The 9,291-nt window shown below is 41.0% G+C and overlaps 1 non-coding gene across 1 annotated transcript; it reads right to left on the bottom strand.

The window, feature by feature from the left end:
• Nucleotides 1–361: 361 nt before the first annotated feature.
• Nucleotides 362–469, bottom strand: LOC148552769 (small nucleolar RNA R71). Its single transcript, XR_015893307.1, has one exon. It is a non-coding gene; the product is annotated as a small nucleolar RNA R71 (small nucleolar RNA).
• Nucleotides 470–9,291: the final 8,822 nt, after the last annotated feature.

Raw genomic sequence — 9,291 nt, 5'->3', positions numbered from 1 at the left:
GCTTGGTGACTTTACTGCACCTAATTCCAATTTACATGGAAGAAGCATCTCCATCCCTGCCATTAGAGCAAACAACTTTGAGCTGAAACCTCAATTAGTTTCTCTGATGCAGCAGAACTGCAAGTTTCATGGACTTCCATCTGAAGATCCTTTTCAGTTCTTAACTGAATTCTTACAGATCTGTGATACTGTTAAGACCAATGGGGTTGATCCCAAGGTCTACAGGCTTATGCTTTTCCTGTTTGCTGTAAGAGACAGAGCTAGAGTGTGGTTGGACTCTCAACCCAAAGATAGCCTGAACTCTTGGCATAAGCTGGTCACGGCTTTCTTAGCCAAGTTCTTTCCTCCTCAAAAGCTGAGTAAGCTTAGAGTGAATGTTCAAACCTTTAGACAGAAAGAAGGTGAATCCCTCTATGAAGCTTGGGAGAGATATAAGCAACTGACCAAAAAGTGTCCTTCTGACATGCTTTCAGAATGGACCATCCTGGATATATTCTATAATGGCCTGTCTGAATTAGCTAAGATGTCATTGGATACTTCTGCAGGTGGATCCATTCACCTAGAGAAAACACCTGTAGAAGCTCAAGAACTCATTGACATGGTTGCTAATAACCAGTTCATGTACACTTCTGAGAGGAATCCTGTGAGTAATGGGACGCCTTAGAAGAAGGGAGTTCTTGAAATTGATACTCTGAATGCCATATTGGCTCAGAACAAAATATTGACTCAGCAAGTCAATATGATTTCTCAGAGTCTGAATGGAATGCAAGCTGCATCCAACAGTACTCAAGAGGCATCTTCTGAGGAAGAAGCTTATGATCCTGAGAACCCTGCAATAGTAGAGGTGAATTACATGGGTGAACCCTATGGAAACACCTATAATCCCTCATGGAGAAATCACCCAAATCTCTCATGGAAGGATCAACAAAAGCCTCAACAAGGCTTTAATAATGGTGGAAGAAACAGGTTTAGCAATGGCAAGCCTTTCCCATCATCCACTCAGCAAAAGACAGAGAGTCCTGAGTAGGACCCATCTAGCTTAGCAAATATAGTCTCTGATCTATCTAAGGCCACTCTAAGTTTCATGAATAAAACAAGGTCCTCCATTAGAAATTTGGAAGCACAAGTGGGCCAGCTGAGTAAAAGGATCACTGAAACCCCCTCCTAGTACTCTCCCAAGCAATACACAAGAAAATCCAAAAAGAGAGTGCAAGGCCATTGAAATGACCATCATGGCCGAAACCACAAAAGAGGAGGAGGACGTGAATCCCAGTGAGGAAGACCTCCTGAGACGTCCAGAGATCAATAAGGAGTTTCCCTCTGAGGAACCAAAGGAATCTGAGGCTCATCTAGAGACCATAGAGATTCCATTGAACCTCCTTATGCCATTCATGAGCTCTGATGAGTATTCTTCTTCTGAAGAGAATGAAGATGTTACTGAAGAGCAAGTTGCCAAGTACCTTGGTGCTATCATGAAGCTGAATGCCAAATTATTTAGTAATGAGACTTGGGAAAATGAACTTCCCTTGCTCACCAATGAACTGAGTGATCTAGATCAACTGAGATTGCCTCAGAAGAAACAGGATCCTGGAAAGTTCTTAATACCTTGTACCATAGGCACTATGACCTTTGAGAAGGCTCTATGTGACCTTGGGTCAGGGATAAACCTCATGCCCCTCTCTGTAATGGAGAAATTGGGAATCTTTGAGGTGCAAGATGCCAGAATCTCACTAGAGATGGCAGACAACTCAAAAAAATAGGCTTATAGATTAGTAGAGGACATGTTAGTAAAGGTTGAAGACCTTTACATCCCTGCTGATTTCATAATCCTAGACACTGGAAAGGAAGAGGATGAATCTATCATCCTTGGAAGACCCTTCCTAGCCACAGCAAGAGCTGTGATTGATGTGGACAGAGGAGAGTTGGTCCTTCAACTGAATGAGGACTACCTTGTGTTTAAAACTCATGGTCCTCCTTCTGTAACCATGGAGAAGAAGCATGAAAAGCTTCTCCAAGTACAGAGTCAAACAAAGCCCCCACAATCAAACTCTAAGTTTGGTGTTGGGAGGCCTTAGCCAAACTCTAAGTTTGGTGTTGGGAGTCTATAAAATTGACCTGATCACCTGTGTGGCTCCATGAGAGCCCACTGTCAAGCTATTGACATTAAAGAAGCGCTTATTGGGAGGCAACCCAATTTTTATTTATCTAATTTTATTTTTATTTTTATTGTTCTTTCATGTTTTATTAGGTTCATGATCATGTGGAGTCACAAAATAAATACAAAAATTAAAAATAGAATCAAAAACAGCAAAAGAAAAATCACACCCTGGAGGAAGGACTTACTGGCGTTTAAACACCAGTAAGGAGCATCTGGCGTTGAACGCCAGAAACAAGCAACATCCTGGCGTTCAAACGCCAGGAATACACCCTGAGAAGAGCTGGCGCTGAATGCCAGAAACAAGCATAGAACTGGCGTTCAACGCCAGAAACATGCTGCATCTGGGCGTTGAACGCCCAGAACAAGCATCAATTCAGCGTTTAAATGCCAGAATTGCATGCAAAGGCGTTTTACACGTCTAAAAGGTGCAGGGATGTAAATCCTTGACACCTCAGGATCTGTGGACCACACAGGATCCCCACCTACCTCCACTCATCTTCCCTCCTCATAATCCTATATCACCCTTTCCCAAGAACCCTTCACCAATCACCTCAATCTCTCTTTCCCATCATACAACCCACCTACATCCACCCACTCAAATTCAAACCATCAACACACCTCCATCTCTCCTTCTTCTCATCATTTCTTTCTTCTTTTTCTCAAGGACGAGCAAATATTCTAAGTTTGGTGTGGTAAAAGTATAAGCTTTTTGTTTTTCCATTCCCGTTGATGGCACCTAAGATCGGAGAAACCTCTAGAAAAGGGAAAGGGAAGACAAAAGCTTCCACCTCCGAGTCATGGGAGATGGAAAGATTCATCTCCAAAACCCACAACAAAGGGTGGAACATCAAGGGCACTCCATCATCCTTCATGAAATTAGTGAAGATCAAAGAGCAATGAGGGAGGAGCAACAAAGACAAGGAAGAGACATAGAAGAGCTCAAGGACATCATTGGTTCCTCAAGAAGGAAATGCCACCATCACTAAGGTGGACTCATTCCTTGTTCTTAAATTTTCTGTTTTTCGTTTTCTTATGTTAAATGTTTATCTATGTTTGTGTCTTTATTACATGATCATTAGTGTCTAAGTGTCTATGCCTTAAAGTAGTGAATATGAATCCATCACCTCTCTTAAATGAAAAATGTTTTAAAAATAAAAGAACAAGAAGTACATGGTTTCGAATTCATCCTTGAAACTAGTTTAATTATTTTGATGTGGTGACAATACTTTTTGTTTTCTGAATGAATGCTTGAACAGTGCATATGTCTTTTGAAGTTGATGTTTATGAATGTTAAATATGTTAGCTCTTGAAAGAATGATGAACATGAGAAATGTTATTTGATAATCTAAAAAATCATAAAAATGATTCTTGAAGCAAGAAAAAGCAGTGAATACAGAAAGCTTGCGAAAAAAAATGGCGAAAAAAAATCAAAAAAAGAAAGAAAAAAAGCAAGCAGAAAAAGCCAAAAGCTCTTAAAACCAAGAGGCAAGAGCAAAAAGCCAGTAACCCTTAAAACCAAAAGGCAAGGGTAATAAAAAGGATCCAAGGCTTTGAGCATCAGTGGATAGGAGGGCCTAAAGGAATAAAATCCTGGCCTAAGCGGCTAAACCAAGCTGTCCCTAACCATGTGCTTGTGGCGTGAAGGTGTCAAGTGAAAACTTGAGACTGAGCGGTTAAAGTCAAGGTCCAAAGCAAAAGAAGAGTGTGCTTAAAAACCCTGGACACCTCTAATTGGGGACTTTAGCAAAGCTGAGTCACAATCTAAAAAGGTTCACCAAGTTATGTGTCTGTGGCATTTATGTATCCGGTGGTAATACTGGAAAACAAAGTGCTTATGACCACGGCCAAGACTCATGAAGTAGCTGTCTTCAAGAATCAACATACTGAACTAGGAGAATCAATAACACTATCTGAATTCTGAGTTCCTATTGATGCCAATCATTCTGAACTTCAATGGAGGAAGTGAGATGCCAAAACTATTCAAGAGGCAAAAAGCTACAAGTCCCGCTCATCTGATTGGAGCTACGTTTCATTGATATTTTGGAATTTATAGTATATTCTCTTCTTTTTATCCTATTTGATTTTCAGTTGCTTGGGAACAAGCAACAATTTAAGTTTGGTGTTGTGATGAGCAGATAATTTATACGCTTTTTGGCATTGTCTTTAGTATGTTTTTAGTATAATTTAATTAGTTTTCATTATATTTTTATTAGTTTTTAACTAAAAATCACATTTCTGGACTTTACTATGAGTTTGTGTGTTTTTCTATGATTTCAGGTATTTTCTGGCTGAAATTGAGGGACCTGAGCAAAAATCATATTCAGAGGTTGAAGAAGGACTGCAAATGCTATTGGATTCTGACCTTCTTGCACTCAAAGTGGATTTTTTGGAGCTACAGAACTTTAAATGGCGCGCTTCCAATTGCGTTGGAAAGTAGACATCCAGGGCTTTCCAGAAATATATAATAGTCCTTACTTTGAATAAGGATTGATGATGTAAACTGGCGTTCAACGCCAGTTCCATGTTGCATTCTGGAGTCAAACGCCAGAAACAGGTTGCAAAGTGAAGTTCAACGCCAGAAACAGGCTACAAATTGGCCTTCAAATCCAAAAGAAGCCTCTACACGTGTAAAGCTCAATGCTCAGCCCAAGCACACACCAAGTGGGCCCTAGAAGTGGATTTCTGCATCATTTACTTATTTCTGTAAACCCTAGTAACTAGTTCAGTATAAATAGGACTTTTTACTATTGTATTTACATCTTTGGATTATCTTTTGATCCTTTGATCACGTTTGGGGGCTGGCCTCTTGGCCATGCCTGGACCTTCATCACTTATGTATTTTCAACAGTAGAGTTTCTACACACCATAGATTAAGGTGTGGAGCTCTGCTGTTCCTCAAAGAATAATGCAAAGTACTACTGTTTTTCTATTCAATTCAACTTATTCCGCTTCTAAGATATTCATTCGCACTTCAATATGATGGATGTGATGATCGTGACAGTCATCATCATTCTCAACTTAAGAACGCGTGCCTGACAACCACTTTCGTTCTACCTTAGATTGAATGGATATCTCTTGGATATCTAATACAGGGGACCGAGTCTGAGTTATTAGGGTCTTCGTGGTATAAGTTAGAACCCATGGATGGCCATTCCTGAGATCCGGAAAGTCTAAACCTTGTCTGTGGTATTCCGAGTAGGATCTGGGAATGGATGGCTGTGACGAGCTTCAAACTCGCGAGTGCTGGGCGTAGTGACAGACGCAAAAGGATGGTGAATCCTATTGCAGTATGATCGAGAACCTCCAGATGATTAGCCATGCAGTGACAGCGCATCAGACCATTTTCACAGAGAGGATGGGAAGTAGCCATTAACAACGGTGATGCCCTACACAAAGCTTGCCATGGAAAGGAGTATGATTGATTGGATGAAGACAGCAGGAAAGTAGAGATCAGAGGAACGAAAGCATCTCTATACGCTTATCTGAAATTCTCACCAATGAATTACATAAGTACCACTATCCTATTTTATATTTTATTTATCTTTTACTTATCAATTCATAAAATCAGTTGAATCCGCCTAACTGAGATTTACAAGGTGACCATAGCTTGCTTCATACCGACAATCTCCGTGGGATCGACCCTTACTCACGTAAGGTTTATTACTTGGACGACCCAGTGCACTTGCTGGTTAGTTGTATGAAGTTGTGAAACAGATATAAGATCATGAACGTGCGTATTGAGTTTTTAGTGCCGTTACCAAGGAATGGAATGATCACGATTTCGCACACCAGAGAACGACCCAGGATTAATACTATCGGTTATTTTATTGGGGTTTGTACTTGTGACAAACAAATTTTTGATTGAGGACTGTTTGTTGGTTTAGAAACTATACTTGTAACGAGAATTTGTTGTGAAATTCTATACCGACCAATTTTTCTCACATCATGTGCATGAGGATTGGCGCTCTCCAGCAAGCTTGCTGGAGAGCGCTACTTGAGAGCGTGGCACTAGTATTCATTTTCTTCCTTACTTTGTTCATCGAAGACGTTTGCTTGTGAGCTTGAGTGCGAGCGCTGGAGGCGAGCGTTGGCCGTTTCAGGAGAGCGCTAAGTTTGCTCATGAACGCCCCTTGAGAGCGTGACACTAGCATAGCCTTGTTGATGATTGGCGCTCTCCAGCAAGCTTGTAGATGGAGAGCGTGGCCTTGGTTTAGGCTTTTGACAAGGTGTCAAGTCATGTCAAGTATGGTGAATGTCTGGGGAAGTGGCGCTCTCTAGCAAACTTGCTAGAGAGCGCTGGCAAGAGCATGAACTGAGGGGCCTTGGTCATGAGTGTGGTAAGGTTATAGTGTGATGGAATGTGGGTTGTGCTCTCCTGCAAGTTTGTTGGAGAGCGCTGGAGAGAGCGTAGGTCATGGTTGATTGTGGCACTCCCCAGCAAGCTTGCTGGATAGCGCCTAAACGAGCGTGACATGGTTGGGGTGTTGGTAAGTGTTCTGAGGTGTGATGGAGGCTAAGGTGTGTGGCGCTCTCCAGCAGGCTTGCTGGGGAGCGCCCAAACGAGCGTGGACGAAAGGGAAGTCTTGTGGCAAGATGGGTGTGGTGATGCTTTGGTGTGAGGGTGTGGCGCTTGCTGGAAAGCGCTGGAGAGAGCGTGGTCTAAAAGGGTAGGATGGCATCATGACAAGGTTGGTGTGACATAGGGTGGTGCTTGACACGGTTGGTGTGTGGTGCTCTCTAACAAGCTTGCTAGAGAGCTTGGACAAGGGCGTGACACGATGTGGCAAGGTTTGTTGCATGGGTGGTGTCATGATAAGGAACTTGACATGGTGCTTGATGAATCCATATTTGACGATATATTTTGGTTTGATTTGAGTGGATTTCATCATATAAACCTACATTTATTCATCTAAACTTATTACCACACAATTCTTTAAGATCTAGATAGGATTGATTTAATGTCACATATCAAATCCAGATCCATAATAATGAGAATTGAAAGAAAGAGTTTCCAAGCTTGATTTCATGAATCCACTTTTCCAAGTGATTACAAAACCTAGATTGGATCTAAATTATCTTCTGATACATTTTGATCCTTAATGAAGAATGAAAACTTTTTCTAAAGAACAATTGAAAGATGAATTAAAGATGAAGAATCAATCATAATTATCCATTGAAATTCAATAGAGCTCTCTTCCTCAATGAAGAGATAGTCAGCTACTCATAGCTTAGAGAATTTTAAATGGGTATGAAAATGTGAAAGAAGTAAAAGTGAAGTAAATGGAATAAGGATCTCTCAGCCTCTATTTATAACCTATCCTAAATTACAAAGTCAAAATATAATTTAAATTACAATCAAATTTATTTTCTAACTAATGATCTTTCTTCCTCTCTTTGGAGTCTTGAGTCTTGTGAATTGTTGTGTTGATGGTTGTGGGCTTGATTAGTTAGTCTTGATGCTCATTTGTTGTAGCCAATGAATTGTCAATTTAAACACCATTTGTGTCATGGAATATGCTTCATTAAGGACCCAAAATGAAACTCAAAAGTGTAGTCTAAGAAGTATGGCTTAAGGTTAGAGTGTGAGGCTTCATACATGGCTTTGGTGATACCAATTCAAGCCTTGTTTGACCCTTCATCATTGAAGGCATTTTCAAGGGGCAATGCTTCACAATTTTTCTCCCTTGTGGCATTGGTGGCACCACTCATCTCCAAGAAGAGTGAGCAAATTTTGAGTCCCTGGAGGTGAGTATCAATGGCGTTGGAGACGCCATACTATAGAGGAAGGAATGGCATTTGAGGTGCCATACCTTGGAGAGGAAACTTGGCATTGGAGGCACCACTTCTAGGTGTTGGAGATGCCACAATTATGCACCAAATGGACCTTTAGGGAGTGGCGTTAGAGACACCAACTTTGATGAGGATGAATGGCGTTGGAGATGCCACATTTTGGTGAGGAAGATGACGTCTAAGATGCCACAATGAGGCTCCCCGGAGTGTGGTGAATCTTGGCATTGGAGATGCCACTTCCCTTAGCATTAGAGGCACCATTTTCATCTTCAAATGGAGGCCTTGGAGTGTGCTAAATCTTCGCATTGGAGACGCCAATTAGGAGCAAAAAGTTGAGGTCTTGGATGTTGCTTCATGTGGCGTTGGAGACGCCAATTAGTGCACTAAAATGAAGGCCTTGGAAGCTAGCAATCCTTGGCGTTGGAGACCCCAATCACGTGGAGTTGGAGATGCCAATTTTACTTAAAATGAACTCCACTTGTTTATCTTTGGCCAATCTCCATTTCTTCTTCCCTTAGAATGTTGCTCTAGAAGTGTTGATTGGGTGATGCTTTTGTTGCTTCCTTTTCTATCATTTCCTATAAGAATTCATAAACTCAAAGCAATCAAAGTAGTATTCAATTAAAGCACTAAAACACTTCATAATTTAGTATAGTTCATTGACTTTCTATGTGAAATAACCAAGAAAAATAACTCATGATGCACATGAATCAGGTATCACCCAGACTTATCACAAGCCAATCTCGGGAGGGAGGGTGTGTAACACCCTATCACCCCAAGCCTTACCTCTAGCTGTAAGGATATTAAAGTGCCACGACAGTTCTAAAGCTCATACAGTAATATATATAGAAGGGATAGTAATACGAGAAGCCCAATTAATAAAATAAAACTCAAAAACGTGGAAAAAAGAGGTACAAAAGCGCGAATCGTCACACACGATAACTAAAGCATAGATATACAAGATCATGACATAATACAATAGCAATTATATATATATATATATATATATATATATATATATATAAGTATGATAGTCACAAGGACACTAGCCAAAACCTGCGGAGTTTAAGCCGACTTGTTAATACAGACAATACAGAGTATTTGATTTAAAACAGCATATAGATCGTATCTTTCAAGTTTAGCCTCTGTTCCGAGGGTTATCTGAAACTGTAGTTCGATCTCGGACAAGATCTGTGGTGGTGGTCAGTGCTGCTGTGTCAGACCTGTTTAGAGCTGGTGGCTGGAGCTATCGTGTCCGACTTGTTGGATCTGGTGGCCGGAGTTATCGCATCCGACTTGTTGGACTTGGTGGAGCTGCTGATCCTTCGTCACCGGAGGGTGGT

Source organism: Arachis ipaensis, chromosome B7, assembly GCF_059453495.1.
Source record: "Arachis ipaensis isolate K30076 ecotype BB chromosome B7, ASM5945349v1, whole genome shotgun sequence".
NCBI classification, from domain to species: domain Eukaryota; kingdom Viridiplantae; phylum Streptophyta; class Magnoliopsida; order Fabales; family Fabaceae; genus Arachis; species Arachis ipaensis.
The sequence above is the reverse complement of the archived record's forward strand: the minus strand, read 5'-3'. Positions and strand labels throughout refer to the sequence as shown.